Genomic DNA, 10479 nt, shown 5'->3' with positions numbered 1-10479 from the left:
ATTATAGATCTTTGGTTTGTGGTTACCATGAAGTTTATATATAGCAAATATAATTATTTTAAGTTGCTGATCTTTTAAGTTCAAATGCATTTTAACAACCCTGCATTTTTACTTCCTGCCACACACACACTTATTGTTTTTGACATCACATTCTACATCTTTTTATTTTGTGTATCTCTTAACCACTTATTATGGATATAGATGATTTTATGACTTTTTTCATCTTCCTACTAGATTTATATGTGATTAATTTACTATTTTTACTATATGTTTTGCCTTAACCAATGAGATTTTTTTCTTTCATAATTTTTTCATTTCTAGTTGGGGCCTGAACATTAGTTTAAATTTGATTTTGGGGCTCTTAGAATTGGGGCTTTGCTACCCCATAGTTCAACATGGTCTCATCTTCTTGGACAGCATGAATATGACACCTGCTTCTGGAACCTGACTCAGAGCATTTGTCTTTGTCCCTGCACCCTTTTCTGATCATCCTCAGTCCTGGAGAAAGACAGGAATTTCTATTAGTGCAAGAACATCAGAATGTTGAAGAAATTGAATATTACTATAAATATGACCCTGTCGTAGTCACTGAGTACACGTCTCTCTCCATGTTTATTTCAGGCTAATGGTCAAATCTAGAATATAACCTAGAATACATCATGGCAGTCAACTACCAGTCAAATGTACTACAGAGTCCAAGCTGACCCTTTACAGGCTGGACTAGACCTTGAGACACCACTCCAAAGGAAAAAGAAACACTTTGAAAATATTTCTATATTAGCATCAGGGATATGGGTTAGGTGGAAGACAGGAGACCATTGTAGGGAATGCACCATTAGAGACTACACATATCAGACATAAAGTTTGTTGCCTACGGTATTCCTAAAGATTCTGGGAAAGATTACTTCCCGCTCAAATTTCCCTAGAACATGAGAGCAGATTATTTCACATTTAATTGGATCTTTTCCCTGAAGATCCACAGTCTCTCTGCTATAGTAGGTATGACAGACCTGCCAAACAAGGTTCCCTGTCACGAGAACTGACTCACTGCCTTCATGACTCTTCATTTTCCTGGCAATCTCCTCCATACTAGAGACGTAGAGGCAAGACAAGTAAACATTTACAAAATTTCTCAGAGTGTTGCAAGATTTAACTTTTGAAAAGTCCTTCCTGTACTAATTGTCATGGTGGCTCAGGCAGTAACAAATCAGCCTACAATGCATGAGACCTAGGTTCGATCCCTGGATTGGAAAGATCCTCTGGAGAAGAAAAGGGCAACCCACTCCAGTTTTCATGCCTTGAGAATCCTGTAGACAGAGGGGCCTGGTGGGCTACAGTCCATGGGATCTCAGAGTCAGACATGACTGAAATAGTAACACTTTCATACCAATTGCACAAGGTTCAACTCCCAGTGTTCATACAGTTTCATGAGTTCCCCCTCCTCTTGGTTCTTACAAACCTCTGGGTACTGTGGTACCATAAGACAGAGAGCTATCAGATGCCTCTTTCCGTGGCCATTGACTGTCCAGTACCTTTTACCAAAGGTTACAGACATGAGCTCTCCTGTTCTCTAATTATGACTGTTGTGAGGTCATACTAGTCACTGCCTCTGACATTTGCCTATTCTCCTGGTTTTAAGTGAGGCTTTCCTCATCCAACCTGGGAGGATCAAGACATCCATAGAGAAAAGGATGCATGTGGAGTTGGAGGATATGCAGCTAAGATATGCTTAAAAATCTCTTTTTCCCATCTGGGCATCCTCAACAGGAAGGATGAAGGATGCTCTGGAGAACAGGAACCATGGCAACTCTGAAACCTTAGAAGTCCTATGTTCTCTTATTTGGATAAAGCAAACCTGGCAAAAGCAAACCAGGTTTCCTTTCATGTCTCAAAATTCTAATTCACAAAGAGAAGAGCAGCTTTTACCACCCACTACAAAAACTGTATTTTTCAGGAACTAATCCTTTGTATAATAGTCCATCTTTCTTTTGCCAAGCCTTTGTGCTGCATAGCAGTAGGCTAGTGGCTCTTAATCTGATGTTCCTGGATCTTTTATGAGTTTTGAGGCTCCCAAATTGTCTGAAAAAGCTTGTACCTTTGTGTCTTTGTACATTTGAGAGGATAAGTTGCATGTATATTATAGCAAGATCTCAAAGAAGTATATGTAATAATGAATATCCATCAAGTTTGCAGTTCATCTGCTGCTTAACTGTCATGTCTTACTATTAAATCCTTGATTCATGGTTGGAATATTCCAGTGGCACATTTCTTCTCTGACTCTGATTCTGTCATTTATTCCTATCTTTGTCACATAATCTTGTTCTTTCTTAAACATTGCTTTGACTTAACCTGCCTTAGGGCTTCCCTGGTGGCTCAGAGGTTAAAGCGTCTGCCTACAATGTGGGAGGCCAGGAAGATCCCTGGGCCAGGAAGATCCCCTGGAGAAGGAAATGGCAACCCACTCCGGTATTCTTGCCTGGAGAATCCCATGGACAGAGGAGCCTGGAGGGCTACAGTCCACAGGGTCGCAAAGAGTTGGACACGACTGAGTGACTTCACTTCACTTCACTTCAACCCACCTTCATATATCTACTTCTGAATGAAAGCTTACCCAGAACAATTATTTGCCAGCCTCCTGGAGGCTGAAATGTCAGACACATAAAGTAGAATGTATATGTATCTATAGAGACGGAATTTCTTCTGCATCTGAAATTGTATTGAAGGAAGTAATCAAAAGAACGTGACCAGCAGTTGAGCCGAGGACCTGGCCCTGGGCAATCAGAAGCTCTTCACGCCCTCCTCTGTGTTTGAAGTGGCCCTCCTCCCCACTGTCCTTAGAGTGAGAGCTATTTTCAAGGACATAACCTTGACAGAACAATGTGTTGTTGAGAGCATCTGGACAGTATAGAGACTGAACCCAGTTATGGTGTGTTTATTAAAAAAAAAAAAAAAAAAGATTTGGGGGAAGGGTGCAGAAATTTACTCATCTTGTAGCCACCCAAGACAAGCCTTATAAGTAAGTTATCTTGCTTGTTAAACCTGCTGCCTACCAATCTGGAGTGATCTGCCTCTTTCCTCTGTCTCTCCTTGCCCTCTGTGTATGGGAGCCAGTTTGTGTACCAGCAGTTGATGAGCCAGCCGGGACATCAAAGTAAGTGGCCTTGGGAAATAGACATCCATGGGGGAAATCCTGAGTTGGCCAACGACCTCTATGTATGGAAGGGTGGCTCCTGTGTTAGGTGTTGTGTGGACTGCAAACAGAGTAGAGGGGTCCCCAGAAAATGCCAGCTGCTTTAACACATTTGAGAAACTACACGTAGTGAGTACACTGTGGCAAAGAAGAGAAATGAATGGCTGCTGCTGTAGAATGGGCTCTACTTGGGCAGTTCTATGCCCATCAATGCCAACTAGAGTTAGGAAGCCTGAGTTAGGAAGTTGGGATGCGAGCTGAAGTTAGGAAAAGATGTGCTGCTGTTCACTGCCCTGCTAACCTGGGGCTGGCAGACAGGGCAGAAGAGCATAATCAGCTGGAGACCTTAGCATGCTGCTTTACAAAGCTAAAAGGGCACACGTTGCCACAGATTAAGGTCCGAGTGCTCATGACAAAGCCTGATTAGGACGCTAAGAGGTAAAAATCTCTGTGAAAGTGATCAGAACAAAGGGGAGGATATTATGATGATTGACAATAAAATGGATGGAGCTCCTCTTGCCATCTGAGCCCTCATACAAAGGAAAATTTTAAATAACAAGTACCCTAGACTTCTGATAATAAACAAATATAGTCCAAAATATGTAGGAGGAAAACTTGCATTCTTTCTCTATCCACTTGAAGTTGTAAACATTATCTTGTTTTTTGAATATTAATATAAATTTCTCAGGAGATAACTAAAACACTGCCCAACACAATCCAAAAGCTGAAAAAAAAGAGGCGGACAGAATTTTTGAAATACAGACTGCTATAGAAGCTCCCTTGCCCAAAATATAATTCACAGACTCCATAAGACTATTCATCAATCTTAAAAGTCTTTCCCCAAAATACTAATAAAAAGCATTTGTCATATAAGTGGGTATCTGATTCATGGCTAAAGTTTCTAAATAAAAAATGTGGGGTCTATGTTTAAATTTCTGTGTATGGTTACATTTATCTATGACTATGTGTTACGTATATGCGATATTTTTCTATCTCTGAAGAATAATGCGAAAATTATTTTATACAGGACTTCCCTGGTGGTCCAGTGGTTAAGATTCTGCGCTTCCAGTGACTCCACTCCGGCAGAGGGTGCTGGTTTGATTCCTGGTAGGGGAGGTAAGACCCCACATGTCATGTGCAGTGCAACCAATTTGCCTTCACGTGGAAGGGACAACAACGGACTTTTCAAGTACTTCCCCAAGGTTACCTGCACTTCCCCACAACGTGTCATGGATTGATAACCCTAGATCCGTCCCTCCTTTTCTTCCTCATGTCAATAAAATCGGCCCATTATATTAATGATGTAATGTTAACACATGTGAAGACATACATATGCTGCAGGACACCCTGAAAATTTTGCTGAAACGTGTGCAAGACAGAGACTAGCAGTAAAGCTGCAAAAAATTCATTGCCCAGGCACTACCATGATGTTCTGAGGAGTTGTTTGCTCTGTTAACATGCATACTGTCCAGGGGCTATTATTGATAAGATGCAAGCCTATCAAACCTCTAAGAATGTAAAAGAAATGCAAATTTTTGCAGAGATTTGGGGTTTGGGGAAAAATTTTACTCCCCTCTGGCCAGTGTCTCTGTCACTTATACTGCATAGTAAAGAGAAAGCACATGGGAAGGTGGAGGTCAGAACAGTAAGCTACCTTTCTAAAAAAATTTTCAGTTATTTATTTGGCCGCACTGGGTCTTAGTTGTGGCACAAGGGATCTTTAGTTGCAGCATGTGGGATCTAGTTCTCTGACCAGGGATCCAACCCAGGCCCCCTGCATTGGGAGCTTGGAGTCCTAGCCACTGGACCACCATGCAAGTCCCAGCAATCCATCTTTGAGAAGGCAAAAATACTCATTGAAACAAATTAAAGCTCTGGGCATCTCCCAAACAAGGCTACTGAAACAGATGTATCTCTGACTCTGGAAGCTGCGGCAGAGACAACAGGAGAGAGTGTCCCTAGGACTCTGGAAGGGAACAAGAACTGGACTGACTCCCACAGAGCAACAGCTCCTAGCAGTGTACACAGCAATCTTCAAGGTACAGCAGCTCACAAAGGAACACAGTAAGAACTTCCCTTCGTATCAAGGGGTGGATAAAAAACATGTTTCATCAACCCACCTCTGCCATGACTCAAACCTGCACTTCAACTAAGCAGCAGCCTATTTTCTGGATGGTGCAATGGCAAAGAATTGCAATGCAGGAGACGCAAGAGACATGAGTTCAATCCCTGGTTCAGGAAGAACCTCTGGAGTAGTAAATGGCAACACTCTTCAGTACTCTTGCTTGGATAATTCCATGGACAGAGGAGCCTGGGTGGCTACAGAGCTCTGGCAGGGTAGCACAGAGTCGGACACAACTAAGCGCTTGCACACACACACACACGGAGCCTATTTTCAGCCAAGGAGCACCCTACCTGCCAGTCCACTGTCTCTAAAAACGCAGGTGATACCAGGCCTTGTGGTGAATATTCAGTTCAGTTCATTTCAGTCTCTCATTTGTGTCTGACTCTTTGCGACCCCATGGACTGCAGCACACCAGGCCTCCCTGTCCATCACCAACTTCCGGAGCTTACTCAAACTCAAGTCCATCGAGTCAGTGATGCCATCCAACCATCTCATCCTCTGTCGTCCCCTTCTCCTCCGGCCCTCAATCCCTCCCAGCATCAGGGTCTTTTCAAATGAGTCAGTTCTTCACATCAGGTGGCCCAAGTATTGGAGTTTCACCTTCAACATCAGTCCTTCCAATGAATATTCAGGACTGATTTCCTTTAGGATTGACTGGTTGGATCTCCTTGCAGTCCAAGGGGCTCTCAAGAGTCTTTTGCAACACCACAGTTCAAAAGCATCAATTCTTTGACACTCAGCTTTCTTCACAGTTCAACTCTCACATCCATACATGACTACTAGAAAAACCATAGCCTTGACTAGATGGACTTTTGTTGGTAAAGTAATGTCTCTGCTTTTTAATATGCTGTCTAGGTTTGTCATAACTTTTCTTCCAAGAAGCAAGCATCTTTTAATTTTATGAGTGCAGTCACAATCTGCAGTGATTTTGGACCCCGAGAAAATAAAGTTTGTCACTGTTTCCACTGTTTCCCCATCTATTTGCCATGAAGTGATGGGACCAGGTGTCATTATCTTTGTTCTTTGAATGTTGAGTTTTAAGTTAGCTTTTTCACTCTCTTCTTCATTGTGCTTCACTTCTTCTTCTTGTGCTTCATCCAGCCTGGTGTTTCTCATGATGTGCTCTGCATAGAATTTAAATAAGCACGGTGACAATATACATCCTTGATATATTCCTTTCCCAATTAGGAACCAGTCTGTTGTTCTATGTCCAGTTCCAACTGTTGCTTCCCGACCTGCAAACAGATTTCTCAGGAGGCAGGTGAGATGGTTTGGTATTCCCATCTCTTGAAGAATTTTCCGGTTTTGTGATTCACACAGTCAATGGCTTTGGTATAATCAATGAAGAAGTAGATGTTTTCTGGAATTCTCATGCTTTTTCTAGGATCCAGTGGATGTTGGCAATTTGATCCCTGGTTCCTCTGGCTTTTCTAAATCGAGCTTGAACATCTGGAAGTTCACAGTTCATGTATTGTTGAAGTCTGGCTTGGAGAATTTTGAGCATTACTTTGCACATGTGAGATGAGTACAATTGTGTGGTAGTTTGAACATTCTTTGGCATTGCCCTTCTTTGGGACTGAAATGAAAACTAGTGACTATAGATTCTCCAAATACCACACTGTCTATGTCTGTGGTCGCCCCTGCAGCCTATAAAGAGAGAATGAAAAAAATTCCTGCCATGCCTGTTACTCAGCTGCCTAGAAACAGATACAAACCACAGCAGCCAATGGGCCAGCCTTGGGCAGTTTGGTTGATGATCACTCATGAACCCAGGCCATTAACCCCTATTGCTGACAGTTAGGCTTTTCTATAGGGATTAACCCTTGGTTTGAACAACAGAGGGCCCAGGGATGCATGATCATAAATATGCCCTTGTTGGTCAGGGGATGTGGAAAGGGAAAGATGTTTGGGTTCGCAAGAGCCTATGCCATCCTCACTGTCTTCCACATCTCAACTCATAAGAGGCTGACACTCCCTGATGATTAGGAAGCTGATGCCCTAGCTTAGGTACAAGCCCTAGCAACTGCCCCTTCAGTAGATACAGCAGATTTAGTGCATAGAAAAGGGTGCCCACCACAATGTCTGGGTAGGGTGGCATAGTGCCAAAGATGCCAGGTTGCCTTTAAAATATAGCAACTTGGCTAATACAGTAACAGCATTTTTTGTGTGCTCTAAAAAATATCCAAGACAACTGCCAAAGCAGTCTGGAGCCATCCCCCAGAGTTCCCAACTGGTAAGGGACTGACAAATTGGTCATGTTGCCCTCCTCCCTCTAAGCAAAGATTCTAAATACGCCTTGGTTTGTTTGGCAACTGTGTCTGGCTTAACTCAAGCTCTTTTCTATTGCCGAGCAAACCAGGCTACCATTAGAAGACTGAAGAAACAGCACCATATACAGGCACACTTGTCAAACAGACCTTTAGGGTACATTTCAAAAATCATGGTATGGAAGATTGAGAAAAAGAACTTGACATTAAATGGAGGTTCCATCTCCCCTATCACCTGCAAGTTGCTGGTTAATTTTAAAAGAGAGAGAGAGGATATTAAAACAGCAGATTAAATTACTAACAGGTAAAACCACCTCGGCCAGGAAGACTAAAGTCATGTCCCAGGCTTTAATACATTTGAATGCTCAACCAGCAGGGCTTGCTGCCCCCATACACTAGACTGAGGAGCCCTGCTGAGGCACCAAATACTCTGAAGGTATGGAAATCATGGGAAACAGACACTGGATCAATGAGCTATGCTGCTGAGAATACCAAGCCCCATGACACCTGGGCAAGGAATTGTCTTCTGGAATTTTCCATGGAACATCTGTTACTGGGCCCTTTCCAGAATCTTGGACAGCAATATCATAGAAATGAATATGGTCTCCACAAGATTCCTAGGCATGCAAAGCTTTTTCTTAAAAGAAATAACTTAAGAAGAATAGAGAAGGCAGAAGAAAGATAACCAGCTCCCCCAGTAGAAAGGGCAAGCTCCTTTTATAACAAAAGGGAGAATCTGTCTCATGAACACTGGCGCTTTCCAGAAATCATCGGATTTCTTTGATCTGAAGCAGTTGATGCCAGGGTGGCTTTCAGGAATAGGGAGCAACACTTCTATGAGGGGAAAGAAATACATGAGACTTTACTGCAAGAGTACAGAAACAGATAAGGTTAAAATCTATAGTTGAACTTCCTGTTTTACGGCAGCTAAGTATGCTTATTAATGCAACAGAGATAAAGCTAATTTTTTTTATTCCTGCAAACCTAGCTTTTTATCTCTAGGACTTGGGTCCCCAGAGCCTTTGTTCTTTAGTTTATAAGGCCTGTTTGGGTCAAGGCATTCCCTGGTCTTTTTCCAAAATGGCTGTACTCCTGTCTTTCTGTCTCAGTCCCACCAGGATGAGTGAGTTACTTTGCAGCCTTGGGTGAGGGGGACCTACTCAGTCTCCACTGGGATCCTATTGCCCCACTACAAACAGGACTTGTTGAAACACATTATACCTGGAATGGGATACACCCTGTTGAGAAAGGAGAGAAGGCAAGAGTTCTGTTCTGGCATATTTTTCCCTCAGACCATCTCCTCAGGCCTGACTACCACCTCCCCCAGCGCACAACCAAGTCAAGTTCCTAGATACCAATTTCATTCTCCTCAAGGTCGGGTGGCCAGGTTCTGTTTTCCATTTTGTAATCATGTGGGCACTGTCTGTTCCCTCCATTGGTCTGGAGGACATTACAGCATATATATAACTCCTTACAAACTTCACCCAGCAAGTCTTAAATGACAGCCAGCAAAGCCTGTCCTTACAGAACCCTGAAATGCTCTCAATAGAAGAGAAAAGCTGTCCTCCCAGATAAAATCGTCTTGGACATTATTATTGCCTCACAAGGCGAAAGTTGTGCCATGATCCACAGTGTTGTATGTTCATAGATGATATGCTAATGTGATCATCTTTAAACCATATAAAAACACAAGTAAACACTCTGAGTGATCTGACCCTACCCTGGGGGACTTAGTAAATCCATGACTTGGATCATAGACTTGTTAGTGGAAAAAACTGTTACTTATGTTAGTAATCATCATCTTGATTTGTGTTTTCTCTTACAGGTACCTCTATTACTGCCATGGATCTGACTCTGGTGCAGCTAGATAATGGCCAAACAAACCACCTCCAAGCTGGTGAGACCCCTTGCTGACTACTCAGGGCACACTGGGCAAGAAAGGCTGTATGAGATTGTAAGAGTCAATCTCCAAAGGTAAAGTGTTAATGGAACTAATCAGAGCACACGACTGTCAATGACCCAAGAACTGGACTCAGGCAATTATAGGCTCATCACTTCTCTGTGTCCCCACAGTGGGAGCCACTTTCAAGGACACAGCCTTGAGATAGAAGTGCATTACTGAGATCATATAGACATGTCTGAACCCAGCTAAAGCCTCTAAATAAACTCTTAAAATGTGGTTCAGTTCAGTTCAGTCACTCAGTCGTGTCCGACTCTTTGCAACCCCATGAATCGCAGCACAGCAGGCCTCCCTGTCCATCACCAGTTCCTGGAGTTCACTCAAACTCATGTACATCGAGTCAGTGATGCCATCCAGCCATCTCACCCTCTGTCGTCCCCTTCTCCTCCTGCCCGCAATCCCTCCCAGCATCAGGGTCTTTCCCAATGAGTCAACTCTTCGCACAAGGTGGCCAAATTATTGGAATTTCAGCATCAGTCCTTCCAATGAACACCCAGGACTGGTCTCCTTTAGGATGGACTGGTTGGATCTCCTTGCAGTCCAAGGGACTCTCAAAGAGTCCTCTCCAACACCACAGTTCAAAAGCATCAATTCTTCGGTGCTCAGCTTTCTTCACAGTCCAACTCTCACATCCATACATGACCACTGAAAAAAACATAGCCTTGACTAGACAGACCTTTGTTGGTAAAGTAATGTCTCTGCTTTTCAATATGCTCTCTAGGTTGATCATAACTTTCTTTCCAAGGAGTAAGCATCCTTTAATTTCATGGCTGCAAACACCATTTACAGTGATTTTGGAGCCCCAAAAATAAAATCTGACACTGTTTCCACTATCTCTCCATCTATTTTCCATGAAGTGATAGGACCAGATGCCATGATCTTCGTTTTCTGAATGTTGAGCTTTAAGCCAACTTTTTCACTTCCCTCTTTCACTTTC

This window comes from Capricornis sumatraensis, chromosome 2, assembly GCF_032405125.1.
Source record: "Capricornis sumatraensis isolate serow.1 chromosome 2, serow.2, whole genome shotgun sequence".
NCBI lineage: Eukaryota > Metazoa > Chordata > Mammalia > Artiodactyla > Bovidae > Capricornis > Capricornis sumatraensis.
This window is presented reverse-complemented; position numbering follows the sequence as displayed.